We start from the raw sequence: 15,719 nt of genomic DNA on the forward strand, positions 1-15,719 counted from the left end.
ATGCCTCACACTTGCCAGCTGCTCGGTGTGCTAAGCTGAAGGTCTACAAAACTGTCCCAGGACTTGGTGGACAGTAAGGTTATTTTGTTTTGACAGCTTCCCTCAATTTTTCTGAGACCTCCTCATGGTGCTCCATGTGGTGCACTTGTTTTGTGTGTGGTACTTATACGGCAGGATGCTGCGGTTGTGAGTTGGAGGCTCACCAGGAGCTGCTTTTTCAAAACTTGTAATCTGGATACAAATTATCTGGATTTGTAATCCTATATTTTGTGATCGAGATTACTTTTTAAAATGCTGGACTTTTTAATCGCAATTATTCATAATATGGATAATCCAGCAGTGACATTTTCTGAACAAATGGATCAAAACGATCCAGATTACAAGTTTTGAAGAACCAGCTCCTGGAGCATATCTCTTTTGTGTCTCCCTCTGGTCCTGTTATTCTGATTAATTTAGCTTCAATGACAACATTAATCATGTGAAACGGAGAAGATAAGAAGACTTTTTTTTTGTAATGGCATGGCTAATAGATGGATGGATAGAGAGAAGGAGAAAGTTAAAAATAATAATATTTATTTTTAGATAAAAATACCTTTTTTGTAATGGTATGGCTAATAGATGGATGGATAGAGAGAAGGAAAGAGGTAAAAAATAATATTTATTTTTAGAAATCAAAATATAGATAGAGAAAAAAAATATATATATATATATATATATATATGTTTATAATTATAAATCAAAAGTTAGATAGTGATTAATAAAATAAATAATATTGACATTTATAAATCAAAAGATAGATTGATTGAATGAATGAAACCAGAAAGGGCTGGGTGATGGAAGAGAGTTTTTAATAAACAACAAATTGTGATTTCATGGAAGAACGGGGTAAAGAAATACCACCTGGAGATGCCGGGGATTGAACCCGGGGCCTCATACATGCAAAGCATGCGCTCTACCACTGAGCTACATCCCCTGTTGGCATGGAGTCCTTGCTTTGTGCAACTGGCCCCTTTGATTTCCAGGGTAAGCTGTGTGCTTTGCTTTCCATCCTGAAATGTGTGTGTTTTCTTACCTCAACTTTGCTGTGCCAGTTACAACAGTGCATGGCTCTGTGGCGAAATGGATAGTGTGCTGGACTTTTAGACTGGCTGCGTAGTGTGATGCAAAGGTTGCGGGTTTGAGTTCCGCCAGAGTTGTAAATGTTTACGCGTGTTTTTTTGGATTAATTTGATTCAAACCCAGGATCTCCTGTTAACAAGTCAGGTGCTTTAACCATCTAAGCCAAAATGCCTCACACTTGCCAGCTGCTCGGTGTGCTAAGCTGAAGGTCTACAAAACTGTCCCAGGACTTGGTGGACAGTAAGGTTATTTTGTTTTGACAGCTTCCCTCAATTTTTCTGAGACCTCCTCATGGTGCTCCATGTGGTGCACTTGTTTTGTGTGTGGTACTTATACGGCAGGATGCTGCGGTTGTGAGTTGGAGGCTCACCAGTAGCTGCTTTTTCAAAACTTGTAATCTGGATACAAATTATCTGGATTTGTAATCCTATATTTTGTGATCGAGATTACTTTTTAAAATGCTGGACTTTTTAATCGCAATTATTCATAATATGGATAATCCAGCAGTGACATTTTCTGAACAAATGGATCAAAACGATCCAGATTACAAGTTTTGAAGAACCAGCTCCTGGAGCATATCTCTTTTGTGTCTCCCTCTGGTCCTGTTATTCTGATTAATTTAGCTTCAATGACAACATTAATCATGTGAAACGGAGAAGATAAGAAGACTTTTTTTTTGTAATGGCATGGCTAATAGATGGATGGATAGAGAGAAGGAGAAAGTTAAAAATAATAATATTTATTTTTAGATAAAAATACCTTTTTTGTAATGGCATGGCTAATAGATGGATGGATAGAGAGAAGGAAAGAGGTAAAAAATAATATTTATTTTTAGAAATCAAAATATAGATAGAGAAAAAAAATATATATATGTATGTTTATAATTGTAAATCAAAAGTTAGATAGTGATTAATAAAATAAATAATATTGACATTTATAAATCAAAAGATAGATTGATTGAATGAATGAAACCAGAAAGGGCTGGGTGATGGAAGAGAGTTTTTAATAAACAACAAATTGTGATTTCATGGAAGAACGGGGTAAAGAAATATACCACCTGGAGATGCCGGGGATTGAACCAGGGGCCTCATACATGCAAAGCATGCACTCTACCACTGAGCTACATCCCCTGTTGGCATTGAGTCCTTGCTTTGTGCAACTGGTGCCTTTGATTACCAGGGTAAGCTGTGTGCTTTGCTTTCCATCCTGAAATGTGTGTGTTTTCTTACCTCAACTTTGCTGTGCCAGTTACAACAGTGCAGGGCTCTGTGGCGCAATGGATAGTGTGCTGGACTTTTAGACTGGCTGCGTAGTGTGATGCAAAGGTTGCGGGTTTGAGTTCCGCCACAGTTGTAAATGTTTACGCGTGTTTTTTTGGATTAATTTGATTCAAACCCAGTATTTCCTGTTTACAAGGCAGGTGCTTTAAACATCTAAGCCGCAATGCCCCACACTTGCCAGCTGCTCGGTGTGCTAAGCTGAAGGTCTACAAAACTGTCCCAGGACTTGGTGGACAGTAAGGTTATTTTGTTTTGACAGCTTCCCTCAATTTTTCTGAGATCTCCTCACGGTGCTCCATGTGGTGCACTTGTTTTGTGTGTGGTGCTTATACGGCAGGATGCTGCGGTTGTGAGTTGGAGGCTCACCGGGAGCTGCTTTTTCAAAACTTGTAATCTGGATACAAATTATCTGGATTTGTAATCCTATATTTTGTGATCGAGATTACTTTTTAAAATGCTGGACTTTTTAATCGCAATTATTCATAATATGGATAATCCAGCAGTGACATTTTCTGAACAAATGGATCAAAACGATCCAGATTACAAGTTTTGAAGAACCGGCTCCTGGAGCATATCTTTTTTGTGTCTCCCTCTGGTCCTGTTATTCTGATTAATTTAGCTTCAATGACAACATTAATCATGTGAAACGGAGAAGATAAGAAGACCTTTTTTTTGTAATGGCATGGCTAATAGATGGATGGATAGAGAGAAGGAGAAAGTTAAAAATAATAATATTTATTTTTAGATAAAAATACCTTTTTTGTAATGGTATGGCTAATAGATGGATGGATAGAGAGAAGGAAAGAGGTAAAAAATAATATTTATTTTTAGAAATCAAAATAGAGATAGAGAAAAAAATATATATATATATATATATATATATATATATATATATATATATATATGTTTATAATTATGAATCAAAACTTAGATAGTGATTAATAAAATAAATAATATTGACATTTATAAATCAAAAGATAGATAGATAGATAGATTGAATGAATGAAACCAGAAAGGGCTGGGTGATGGAAGAGAGTTTTTAATAAACAACAAATTGTGATTTCATGGAAGAACGGGGTAAAGAAATACCACCTGGAGATGCCGGGGATTGAACCCGGGGCCTCATACATGCAAAGCATGCGCTCTACCACTGAGCTACATCCCCTGTTGGCATTGAGTCCTTGCTTTGTGCAACTGGCCCCTTTGATTTCCAGGGTAAGCTGTGTGCTTTGCTTTCCATCCTGAAATGTGTGTTTTCTTACCTCAACTTTGCTGTGCCAGTTACAACAGTGCAGGGCTCTGTGGCGCAATGGATAGTGTGCTGGACTTTTAGACTGGCTGGATAGTGTGCTGGACTTTTAGACTGGCTGGGTAGTGTGATGCAAAGGTTGCGGGTTTGAGTTCCGCCAGAGTTGTAAATGTTTACGTGTGTTTTTTTGGATTAATTTGATTCAAACCCAGGATTTCCTGTTTACAAGGCAGGTGCTTTAACCATCTAAGCCACAATGCCTCACACTTGCCAGCTGCTCGGTGTGCTAAGCTGAAGGTCTACAAAACTGTCCCAGGACTTGGTGGACAGTAAGGTTATTTTGTTTTGACAGCTTCCCTCAATTTTTCTGAGACCTCCTCATGGTACTCCATGTGGTGCACTTGTTTTGTGTGTGGTACTTATACGGCAGGATGCTGCGCTTGTGAGTTGGAGGCTCACCGGGAGCTGCTTTTTCAAAACTTGTAATCTGGATACAAATTATCTGGATTTGTAATCCTATATTTTGTGATCGAGATTACTTTTTAAAATGCTGGACTTTTTAATCGCAATTATTCATAATATGGATAATCCAGCAGTGACATTTTCTGAACAAATGGATCAAAACGATCCAGATTACAAGTTTTGAAGAACCGGCTCCTGGAGCATATCTCTTTTGTGTCTCCCTCTGGTCCTGTTATTCTGATTAATTTAGCTTCAATGACAACATTAATCATGTGAAACGGAGAAGATAAGAAGACTTTTTTTTGTAATGGCATGGCTAATAGATGGATGGATAGAGAGAAGGAGAAAGTTAAAAATAATAATATTTATTTTTAGATAAAAATACCTTTTTTGTAATGGTATGGCTAATAGATGGATGTATAGAGAGAAGGAAAGAGGTAAAAAATAATATTTATTTTTAGAAATCAAAATATAGATAGAGAAAAAATATATATATATGTATGTTTATAATTATAAATCAAAAGTTAGATAGTGATTAATAAAATAAATAATATTGACATTTATAAATCAAAAGTTATATTGATTGAATGAATGAAACCAGAAAGGGCTGGGTGATGGAAGAGAGTTTTTAATAAACAACAAATTGTGATTTCATGGAAGAACGGGGTAAAGAAATACCACCTGGAGATGCCGGGGATTGAACCCGGGGCCTCATACATGCAAAGCATGCGCTCTACCACTGAGCTACATCCCCTGTTGGCATTGAGTCCTTGCTTTGTGCAACTGGCCCCTTTGATTTCCAGGGTAAGCTGTGTGCTTTGCTTTCCATCCTGAAATGTGTGTTTTCTTACCTCAACTTTGCTGTGCCAGTTACAACAGTGCAGGGCTCTGTGGCGCAATGGATAGTGTGCTGGACTTTTAGACTGGCTGGATAGTGTGCTGGACTTTTAGACTGGCTGGGTAGTGTGATGCAAAGGTTGCGGGTTTGAGTTCCGCCAGAGTTGTAAATGTTTACGTGTGTTTTTTTGGATTAATTTGATTCAAACCCAGGATTTCCTGTTTACAAGGCAGGTGCTTTAACCATCTAAGCCACAATGCCTCACACTTGCCAGCTGCTCGGTGTGCTAAACTGAAGGTCTACAATAATGGGCAGCAGTGTGGAGTAGTGGTTAGGGCTCTGGACTTTTCACTGGAGGGTTGTGGGTTCAATCCCCGGTTGGGGACACTGCTGTTGTACCCTTGAGCAAGGTACTTACCTAGATTGCTCCAGTAAAAATCCAACTGTATAAATGGGTAATTGTATGTAACAAAAATAATGTAATATCTTGTAACAATTGTAAGTCGCCCTGGCTAAGGGTGTCTGCTAAGAAATAAATAATAATAACTGTCCCAGGACTTGGTGGACAGTAAGGTTATTTTGTTTTGACAGCTTCCCTCAATTTTTCTGAGACCTCCTCACGGTGCTCCATGTGGTGCACTTGTTTTGTGTGTGGTACTTATACGGCAGGATGCTGCGGTTGTGAGTTGGAGGCTCACCGGGAGCTGCTTTTTCAAAACTTGTAATCTGGATACAAATTATCTGGATTTGTAATCCTATATTTTGTGATCGAGATTACTTTTTAAAATGCTGGACTTTTTAATCGCAATTATTCATAATATGGATAATCCAGCAGTGACATTTTCTGAACAAATGGATCAAAACGATCCAGATTACAAGTTTTGAAGAACCGGCTCCTGGAGCATATCTCTTTTGTGTCTCCCTCTGGTCCTGTTATTCTGATTAATTTAGCTTCAATGACAACATTAATCATGTGAAACGGAGAAGATAAGAAGACTTTTTTTTTTGTAATGGCATGGCTAATAGATGGATGGATAGAGAGAAGGAGAAAGTAAAAAATAATAATATTTATTTTTAGATAAAAATACCTTTTTTGTAATGGTATGGCTAATAGATGGATGGATAGAGAGAAGGAAAGAGGTAAAAAATAAATTTTATTTTTAGAAATCAAAATATAGATAGAGAAAAAAAAATATATATATATATATATATATATATATATATATATATATATATATGTTTATAATTATAAATCAAAAGTTAGATAGTGATTAATAAAATAAATAATATTGACATTTATAAATCAAAAGATAGATTGATTGAATGAATGAAACCAGAAAGGGCTGGGTGATGGAAGAGTGTTTTTAATAAACAACAAATTGTGATTTCATGGAAGAACGGGGTAAAGAAATACCACCTGGAGATGCCGGGGATTGAACCCGGGGCCTCATACATGCAAAGGATGCGCTCTACCACTGAGCTACACCCCCTGTTGGCATTGCGTCCTTGCTTTGTGCAACTGGCCCCTTTGATTTCCAGGGTAAGCTGTGTGCTTTGCTTTCCATCCTGAAATGTGTGTGTTTTCTTACCTCAACTTTGCCGTGCCAGTTACAACAGTGCAGGGCTCTGTGGCGCAATGGATAGTGTGCTGGACTTTTAGACTGGCTGTGTAGTGTGATGCAAAGGTTGCGGGTTTGAGTTCCGCCAGAGTTGTAAATGTTTACGTGTGTTTTTTTGGATTAATTTGATTCAAACCCAGGATCTCCTGTTCATAAGGCATGTGCTTTAACCATCTAAGCCGCAATCCCCCACACTTGCCAGCTGCTCGGTGTGCTAAACTGAAGGTCTACAAAACTGTCCCAGGACTTGGTGGACAGTAAGGTTATTTTGTTTTGACAGCTTCCCTCAATTTTTCTGAGATCTCCTCACGGTGCTCCATGTGGTGCACTTGTTTTGTGTGTGGTACTTATACGGCAGGATGCTGCGGTTGTGAGTTGGAGGCTCACCGGGAGCTGCTTTTTCAAAACTTGTAATCTGGATACAAATTATCTGGATTTGTAATCCTATATTTTGTGATCGAGATTACTTTTTAAAATGCTGGACTTTTTAATCGCAATTATTCATAATATGGATAATCCAGCAGTGACATTTTCTGAACAAATGGATCAAAACGATCCAGATTACAAGTTTTGAAGAACCGGCTCCTGGAGCATATCTCTTTTGTGTCTCCCTCTGGTCCTGTTATTCTGATTAATTTAGCTTCAATGACAACATTAATCATGTGAAACGGAGAAGATAAGAAGACTTTTTTTTTGTAATGGCATGGATAATAGATGGATGGATAGAGAGAAGGAGAAAGTTAAAAATAATAATATTTATTTTTAGATAAAAATACCTTTTTTGTAATGGTATGGCTAATGGATGGATGGATAGAGAGAAGGAAAGAGGTAAAAAATAATATTTATTTTTAGAAATCAAAATATAGACAGAGAAAAAAAAAATATATATATATGTTTATAATTATAAATCAAAAGTTAGACAGTGATTAATAAAATAAATATTATTGACATTTATAAATCAAAAGATAGATAGATAGATAGATTGAATGAATGAAACCAGAAAGGGCTGGGTGATGGAAGAGAGTTTTTAATAAACAACAAATTGTGATTTCATGGAAGAACGGGGTAAAGAAATACCACCTGGAGATGCCGGGGATTGAACCCGGGGCCTCATACATGCAAAGGATGCGCTCTACCACTGAGCTACATCCCCTGTTGGCATGGAGTCCTTGCTTTGTGCAACTGGCCCCTTTGATTTCCAGGGTAAGCTGTGTGCTTTGCTTCCATCCTGAAATGTGTGTGTTTTCTTACCTCAACTTTGCCGTGCCAGTTATAACAGTGCAGGGCTCTGTGGCGCAATGGATAGTGTGCTGGACTTTTAGACTGGCTGGATAGTGTAATGCAAAGGTTGCGGGTTTGAGTTCCGCCAGAGTTGTAAATGTTTACGTGTGTTTTTTTGGATTAATTTGATTCAAACCCAGGATCTCCTGTTTACAAGGCAGGTGCTTTAACCACCTAAGCCGCAATGCCCCACACTTGCCAGCTGCTCGGTGTGCTAAACTGAAGGTCTACAATAATGGGCAGCAGTGTGGAGTAGTGGTTAGGGCTCTGGACTCTTCATTGGAGGGTTGTGGGTTCAATCCCCGGTTGGGGACACTGCTGTTGTACCCTTGAGCAAGGTACTTACCTAGATTGCTCCAGTAAAAATCCAACTGTATAAATGGGTAATTGTATGTAACAAAAATAATGTAATATCTTGTAACAATTGTAAGTCGCCCTGGCTAAGGGTGTCTGCTAAGAAATAAATAATAATAACTGTCCCAGGACTTGGTGGACAGTAAGGTTGTTTTGTTTTGACAGCTTCCCTCAATTTTTCTGAGACCTCCTCACGGTGCTCCATGTGGTGCACTTGTTTTGTGTGTGGTACTTATACGGCAGGATGCTGCGGTTGTGAGTTGGAGGCTCACCGGGAGCTGCTTTTTCAAAACTTGTAATCTGGATACAAATTATCTGGATTTGTAATCCTATATTTTGTGATCGAGATTACTTTTTAAAATGCTGGACTTTTTAATCGCAATTATTCATAATATGGATATTCCAGCAGTGACATTTTCTGAACAAATGGATCAAAACGATCCAGATTACAAGTTTTGAAGAACCGGCTCCTGGAGCATATCTCTTTTGTGTCTCCCTCTGGTCCTGTTATTCTGATTAATTTAGCTTCAATGACAACATTAATCATGTGAAACGGAGAAGATAAGAAGACTTTTTTTTTTGTAATGGCATGGCTAATAGATGGATGGATAGAGAGAAGGAGAAAGTAAAAAATAATAATATTTATTTTTAGATAAAAATACCTTTTTTGTAATGGTATGGCTAATAGATGGATGGATAGAGAGAAGGAAAGAGGTAAAAAATAAAATTTATTTTTAGAAATCAAAATATAGATAGAGAAAAAAAAAAAAAAAAAAAAAAATATATATATATATATATATATATATATATATATATGTTTATAATTATAAATCAAAAGTTAGATAGTGATTAATAAAATAAATAATATTGACATTTATAAATCAAAAGATAGATTGATTGAATGAATGAAACCAGAAAGGGCTGGGTGATGGAAGAGTGTTTTTAATAAACAACAAATTGTGATTTCATGGAAGAACGGGGTAAAGAAATACCACCTGGAGATGCCGGGGATTGAACCCGGGGCCTCATACATGCAAAGGATGCGCTCTACCACTGAGCTACACCCCCTGTTGGCATTGCGTCCTTGCTTTGTGCAACTGGCCCCTTTGATTTCCAGGGTAAGCTGTGTGCTTTGCTTTCCATCCTGAAATGTGTGTGTTTTCTTACCTCAACTTTGCCGTGCCAGTTACAACAGTGCAGGGCTCTGTGGCGCAATGGATAGTGTGCTGGACTTTTAGACTGGCTGTGTAGTGTGATGCAAAGGTTGCGGGTTTGAGTTCCGCCAAAGTTGTAAATGTTTACGTGTGTTTTTTTGGATTAATTTGATTCAAACCCAGGATCTCCTGTTCATAAGGCAGGTGCTTTAACCATCTAAGCCGCAATCCCCCACACTTGCCAGCTGCTCGGTGTGCTAAACTGAAGGTCTACAAAACTGTCCCAGGACTTGGTGGACAGTAAGGTTATTTTGTTTTGACAGCTTCCCTCAATTTTTTTGAGATCTCCTCACGGTGCTCCATGTGGTGCACTTGTTTTGTGTGTGGTACTTATACGGCAGGATGCTGCGGTTGTGAGTTGGAGGCTCACCGGGAGCTGCTTTTTCAAAACTTGTAATCTGGATACAAATTATCTGGATTTGTAATCCTATATTTTGTGATCGAGATTACTTTTTAAAATGCTGGACTTTTTAATCGCAATTATTCATAATATGGATAATCCAGCAGTGACATTTTCTGAACAAATGGATCAAAACGATCCAGATTACAAGTTTTGAAGAACCGGCTCCTGGAGCATATCTCTTTTGTGTCTCCCTCTGGTCCTGTTATTCTGATTAATTTAGCTTCAATGACAACATTAATCATGTGAAACGGAGAAGATAAGAAGACTTTTTTTTTGTAATGGCATGGCTAATAGATGGATGGATAGAGAGAAGGAGAAAGTTAAAAATAATAATATTTATTTTTAGATAAAAATACCTTTTTTGTAATGGTATGGCTAATGGATGGATGGATAGAGAGAAGGAAAGAGGTAAAAAATAATATTTATTTTTAGAAATCAAAATATAGACAGAGAAAAAAAAATATATATATATATGTTTATAATTATAAATCAAAAGTTAGACAGTGATTAATAAAATAAATATTATTGACATTTATAAATCAAAAGATAGATAGATAGATAGATTGAATGAATGAAACCAGAAAGGGCTGGGTGATGGAAGAGAGTTTTTAATAAATTATTTCCATTACACGAGAGTAGATGTTAAAACTTCATGCTGATTTGAACTCGGCTCTCGCCAAGATAAGCACCAACTAAGACGTAGCTTTACAGTAAACTAATGTGATCCATATGTGTCTCCATCCATTTACGTTTCCTTCCATATGATGATGTAGATATCCTTCAGTCTGGTGTTAATGGCTGAAGTGTAATGCTGGCTCCAGGGATCAGCTTATTTTGCCTCCCTGGCGCATCAGCACACACAACGGCTGCGATGCTGGCTCCGGGGATCAACAACAGTGCGGCCTCCCCAGCGCATCAGCATGACAACCGTCTGGATTGAGCTAAGTAGGGTACATCTCTGGGGTTTTCAAGTGGGCACCTTCCATCCTCAGTGTTTCGTCGACTAGCCCACGACACCTCAAGAGGGCTCGATGGTGATTCTGGCGTCCCAGCATCACCCCCCTCCATCCCCCACTCAACTCAGCCCAGCTTACTTACCTGTACATCAGCGTTTCTTTCTTTCTATTGTGCTTGAGATCCCCAGCCAGAATCTTTCCGTCTCAACCACAGCCAGTTGCTGCTCCTCTCTGCTGCTTCAGATAAGTTCTTCACTGTGCGACGCAACTCTTGGCCACTGAATCCGACGTCTCTGAGAAACCGGGTTTTAGAGTGTGCCACAAATCCTCGACAACCCACTTCCACTGGGTAAACCCGGACTCTCCATCCTCGCTGTTCCGCTTCAGTGGCTAGTTGAGCATACCGCAGTTTCTTCCTCTCATACGCCTCATCTACAGCAACCTCCCATGGCACTGTTAACTCTACCAGATGAACAAGGCGTGCTGATCCAGACCACAAGACAATATCTGGTCGAAGGCTAGTGGTGGCAATCTCAGGTGGAAAAATAAGCCGTTGACCAACATCTGCCAGCATTTTCCAGTCTCTAGCAGCTTCCAGTTGTCCTGGGCGAGGATTGGTTTTAACACCTTTTCTTAGTGGTTGCTCTCCTGGGCGGAGGAATGTTGTCTTTTGTGTGTAATGCTTTGATGGAACAGGTGACAACTTATTGGTCATGTTACGCTTGTCTTCCAATTCTAATGCCAAACATCGCAGCACCTGGTCATGGCGCCAAGTAAACCGTCCTTGGCTAAGAGCCACCTTACATCCTGTCAAAATGTGCCTTAATGTTGCAGGTGATGAACACAAAGGACAAAGGGATCCTCTCCTACCCAGAGGTTTAGGTTCTGTGGTGATGGGAGAACATCATATGTTGACCTGATGAGGAAACTGATCCTGCTCTGTTCTATTGACCATAGGTCTTGCCAGCCAATCTTGCGTTGTTCCACACTCTCCCATCTCATCCATTCTCCCTGCTTGGCCTGGGAAATGGCCTTTATACACCTCATCCTCTCCTCCTGCTTTTGCACCTCGTTGACTACCAGCTTCCTCCTTTGAGCTGGGGCTGCCTTGTGCCATGTAGGAGGAGCTGAACTGAAAGCAAGACCCCCTCTTCCATGCTGAACTTGCCCCATGATATCACCAATTCGAAGGGCAGCCTTTGCATCTTCCACAGCTTTCTTTGCCGTCCACTTTCTTCCAGCTTTCAACACAGGTGCTGCCTTCCTTACGCATTTATCGCGTGACTCTACTAATGTCATTTCCAGTCTGACCTTGGCGCACTTAAACTCCTCGGTTAGAGCAGAGACTGGTAGCTGCAGTATTCCTTTACCGTAAAGTCCCACTCTGCTGAGGCAGCGTGGAACTCCCAACCATTTCCTGATGTATGAACTGATTAAAGCTTCCAGCTTCTCTACTGTTGTCAAAGAAACCTCGTACACAGTCAGTGGCCACAGCAACCTCGGCAGTAGACCAAACTGAAAGCACCAGAGTTTTAGTTTACCTGGTAGAGCGCAGCTGTCTATGCTCTTCAACCCTTCCACTGCTTGTTGTCTAACTTCTCCCACATGAGCTGTGTCCTTTAGATCCCCATCGTACCATCTCCCAAGACTCTTCACTGGCTTCTCAGACACTGTTGGTATTGCCTCACCATTAATGAAGAATGTTTTATCTACTACTTTGCCTTTAATTATAGAGATGCTCCTTGATTTAGTGGGCTTGAATTGCATTCGTGCCCATTCAATGTTATTGGTTAATTTGCCCAATAATCGATTAGTGCAGGCTACTGTTGTAGTCATGGTTGTCATGTCATCCATGTATGCTCGAATTGGTGGTAGTCGCATTCCAGAAGCCAAGCGCTTTCCTCCTACTACCCATTTTGATGCCCTAATGATTACTTCCATTGCCATGGTAAAAGCCAGTGGAGAAATGGTGCATCCTGCCATTATTCCCACCTCTAGGCATTGCCATGTAGTGCTGAATTCTGAAGTTGAAAAACTGAATTGCAAATCTCCAAAATAGGCTTTCACTAAATTTGTTATTGTCATCGGTACACTGAAAAAATCAAATGCTGCCCAAAGTAGTTCATGTGGCACTGAACCATATGCATTAGCCAAATCCAGGAATGTCACATGGAGCTCCTTCCTCTCCTTTTTAGCTGATTGAATTTGTTGCCAGATCACATTGATGTGTTCTAAGCAACCTGGGAAACCTGGAATGCCCGCTTTTTGTATTGAAGTGTCAATGAAGCAGTTCTTTAATAGGTAAGCTGACAATCTCTGAGCAATAATGCTGAAGAAAATCTTGCCTTCTACGTTTAATAGGGAAATGGGACGAAACTGACTGATGCTTGTAGAATCTTTTTCTTTAGGTATAAAGACTCCACCTGCTCGGCGCCATGCTCTTGGTACAACCTGTTTTTCCCATGCCACTTTCATCAATTTCCACAGAATTCGTAGAACTCCTGAAGCACTCTTGTACACTCTGTACGGAACTCCATTAGGCCCTGGAGATGATGAAGCCCTTGCTTTTTTCACAGCTTGCTCTATTTCTTTCCACTTAGGTGCACAGTCCTCCATTTGGTATTCTGGTGGATTGATAGGTGGGATGTCTGACGGAATTGACATAGGCTCCTGCCTTTTTGAATCTGTATGTGTTTCCTCCAAATATCTCTCCAGCTCAACCTTAGATGCTTTTAGTGTGCCATTCTTCTCACTAGTGAATAACTTCTTTACAAATTTGAATGGGTCTTTATAAAAGTTAGCTCTCGCACGCTCCTTCTTTTTGTAGCGTTTCCGTAGGCGCTCAGCGCAAAGTTGCAAGCTTATCTTTTATGACCCTTTATAAGAGATTGAGTCCCTCCTTCTGACTTTGTTCTGCTCTTCTCCATTGGTTACTCAGCTGTCTCCTTTCTCTAACTAAGCGTTCAATCTCCTGCTGCCGTCTAGACTTTCCAGGAATAGTTTGTACTTTTTCCTTCCTATTTTCAACTCCAAACCTCTCACTTCCATATGCGTAGATGATGTCCCCAAATTTATCCAGCTTCTGTTCAACTGTTCCATTTAATCTTTCCAATGCAACGCAGAGATCTGTGTTTACTGTGTCCCATGCAGTTTTCTCACAAGCTCTTGGCCATTTAACTCCATTTAAATAAACAACAAATTGTGATTTCATGGAAGAACGGGGTGAAGAAATACCACCTGGAGATGCTGGGGATTGAACCCGGGACCTCATACATGCAAAGCATGCGCTCTACCACCGAGCTACATCCCCTGTTGGCTTTGAGTCCTTGCTTTGTGCAACTGGCCCCTTTGATTTCCAGGGTAAGCTGTGTGCTTTGCTTTCCATCCTGAAATGTGTGTGTTTTCTTACCTCAACTTTGCTGTGCCAGTTACAACAGTGCAGGGCTCTGTGGCGCAATGGATAGTGTGCTGGACTTTTAGACTGGCTGTGTAGTGTGATGCAAAGGTTGCGGGTTTGAGTTCCGCCAGAGTTGTAAATGTTTACGTCTGTTTTTTTGGATTAATTTGATTCAAACCCAGGATCTCCTGTTTACAAGGCAGGTGTTTTAACCATCTAAGCCACAATGCCCCACACTTGCCAGCTGCTCGGTGTGCTAAACTGAAGGTCTACAAAACTGTCCCAGGACTTGGTGGACAGTAAGGTTATTTTGTTTTGACAGCTTCCCTCAATTTTTCTGTGATCTCCTCACGGTGCTCCATGTGGTGCACTTGTTTTGTGTGTGGTACTTATACGGCAGGATGCTGCGGTTGTTTTTGGAGGCTCACCGGGAGCTGCTTTTTCAAAACTTGTAATCTGGATACAAATTATCTGGATTTGTAATCCTATATTTTGTGATCGAGATTACTTTTTAAAATGCTGGACTTTTTAATCGCAATTATTCATAATATGGATAATCCAGCAGTGACATTTTCTGAACAAATGGATCAAAACGATCCAGATTACAAGTTTTGAAGAACCGGCTCCTGGAGCATATCTCTATTGTGTCTCCCTCTGGTCCTGTTATTCTGATTAATTTAGCTTCAATGACAACATTAATCATGTGAAACGGAGAAGATAAGAAGACTTTTTTTTTTGTAATGGCATGGCTAATAGATGGATGGATAGAGAGAAGGAGAAAGTTAAAAATAATAATATTTATTTTTAGATAAAAATACCTTTTTTGTAATGGTATGGCTAATAGATGGATGGATAGAGAGAAGGAAAGAGGTAAAAAATAATATTTATTTTTAGAAATCAAAATATAGATAGAGAAAAAAAAAAATATATATATATATGTTTATAATTATAAATCAAAAGTTAGATAGTGATTAATAAAATAAATAATATTGAAATTTATAAATCAAAAGCTGGATAGATAGATAGATTGATTGAATGAATGAAACCAGAAAGGGCTGGGTGATGGAAGAGTGTTTTTAATAAACAACAAATTGTGATTTCATGGAAGAACGGGGTAAAGAAATACCACCTGGAGATGCCGGGGATTGAACCCAGGGCCTCATACATGCAAAGGATGCGCTCTACCACTGAGCTACACCCCCTGTTGGCATTGCGTCCTTGCTTTGTGCAACTGGCCCCTTTGATTTCCAGGGTAAGCTGTGTGCTTTGCTTTCCATCCTGAAATGTGTGTGTTTTCTTACCTCAACTTTGCCGTGCCAGTTACAACAGTGCAGGGCTCTGTGGCGCAATGGATAGTGTGCTGGACTTTTAGACTGGCTGTGTAGTGTGATGCAAAGGTTGCGGGTTTGAGTTCCGCCAGAGTTGTAAATGTTTACGTGTGTTTTTTTGGATTAATTTGATTCAAACCCAGGATCTCCTGTTCATAAGGCAGGTGCTTTAACCATCTAAGCCACAATGCCCCACACTTGCCAGCTGCTCGGTGTGCT

General features: G+C 39.6%; 9 non-coding genes across 9 annotated transcripts; all 9 read right to left on the reverse strand.

Annotated features, from left to right (window-relative positions):
- Nucleotides 1-901: 901 nt before the first annotated feature.
- trnaa-ugc (transfer RNA alanine (anticodon UGC)) lies at nt 902-973 on the reverse strand. Its single transcript has one exon. It is a non-coding gene; the product is annotated as a tRNA-Ala (tRNA).
- A 1,204-nt stretch (nt 974-2,177) lies between these two features.
- Nucleotides 2,178-2,249, reverse strand: trnaa-ugc (transfer RNA alanine (anticodon UGC)). Its single transcript has one exon. It is a non-coding gene; the product is annotated as a tRNA-Ala (tRNA).
- A 1,243-nt stretch (nt 2,250-3,492) lies between these two features.
- trnaa-ugc (transfer RNA alanine (anticodon UGC)) lies at nt 3,493-3,564 on the reverse strand. Its single transcript has one exon. It is a non-coding gene; the product is annotated as a tRNA-Ala (tRNA).
- Nucleotides 3,565-4,792: 1,228 nt separating this feature from the next.
- Nucleotides 4,793-4,864, reverse strand: trnaa-ugc (transfer RNA alanine (anticodon UGC)). The gene has a single exon. It is a non-coding gene; the product is annotated as a tRNA-Ala (tRNA).
- A 1,502-nt stretch (nt 4,865-6,366) lies between these two features.
- Nucleotides 6,367-6,438, reverse strand: trnaa-ugc (transfer RNA alanine (anticodon UGC)). The gene has a single exon. It is a non-coding gene; the product is annotated as a tRNA-Ala (tRNA).
- Nucleotides 6,439-7,648: 1,210 nt separating this feature from the next.
- trnaa-ugc (transfer RNA alanine (anticodon UGC)) lies at nt 7,649-7,720 on the reverse strand. Its single transcript has one exon. It is a non-coding gene; the product is annotated as a tRNA-Ala (tRNA).
- Nucleotides 7,721-9,198: 1,478 nt separating this feature from the next.
- On the reverse strand, nt 9,199-9,270 carry trnaa-ugc (transfer RNA alanine (anticodon UGC)). Its single transcript has one exon. It is a non-coding gene; the product is annotated as a tRNA-Ala (tRNA).
- Nucleotides 9,271-14,013: 4,743 nt separating this feature from the next.
- Nucleotides 14,014-14,085, reverse strand: trnaa-ugc (transfer RNA alanine (anticodon UGC)). The gene has a single exon. It is a non-coding gene; the product is annotated as a tRNA-Ala (tRNA).
- A 1,217-nt stretch (nt 14,086-15,302) lies between these two features.
- Nucleotides 15,303-15,374, reverse strand: trnaa-ugc (transfer RNA alanine (anticodon UGC)). Its single transcript has one exon. It is a non-coding gene; the product is annotated as a tRNA-Ala (tRNA).
- Nucleotides 15,375-15,719: the final 345 nt, after the last annotated feature.

This window comes from Acipenser ruthenus, chromosome 49 (genome assembly GCF_902713425.1).
Source record: "Acipenser ruthenus chromosome 49, fAciRut3.2 maternal haplotype, whole genome shotgun sequence".
NCBI lineage: Eukaryota > Metazoa > Chordata > Actinopteri > Acipenseriformes > Acipenseridae > Acipenser > Acipenser ruthenus.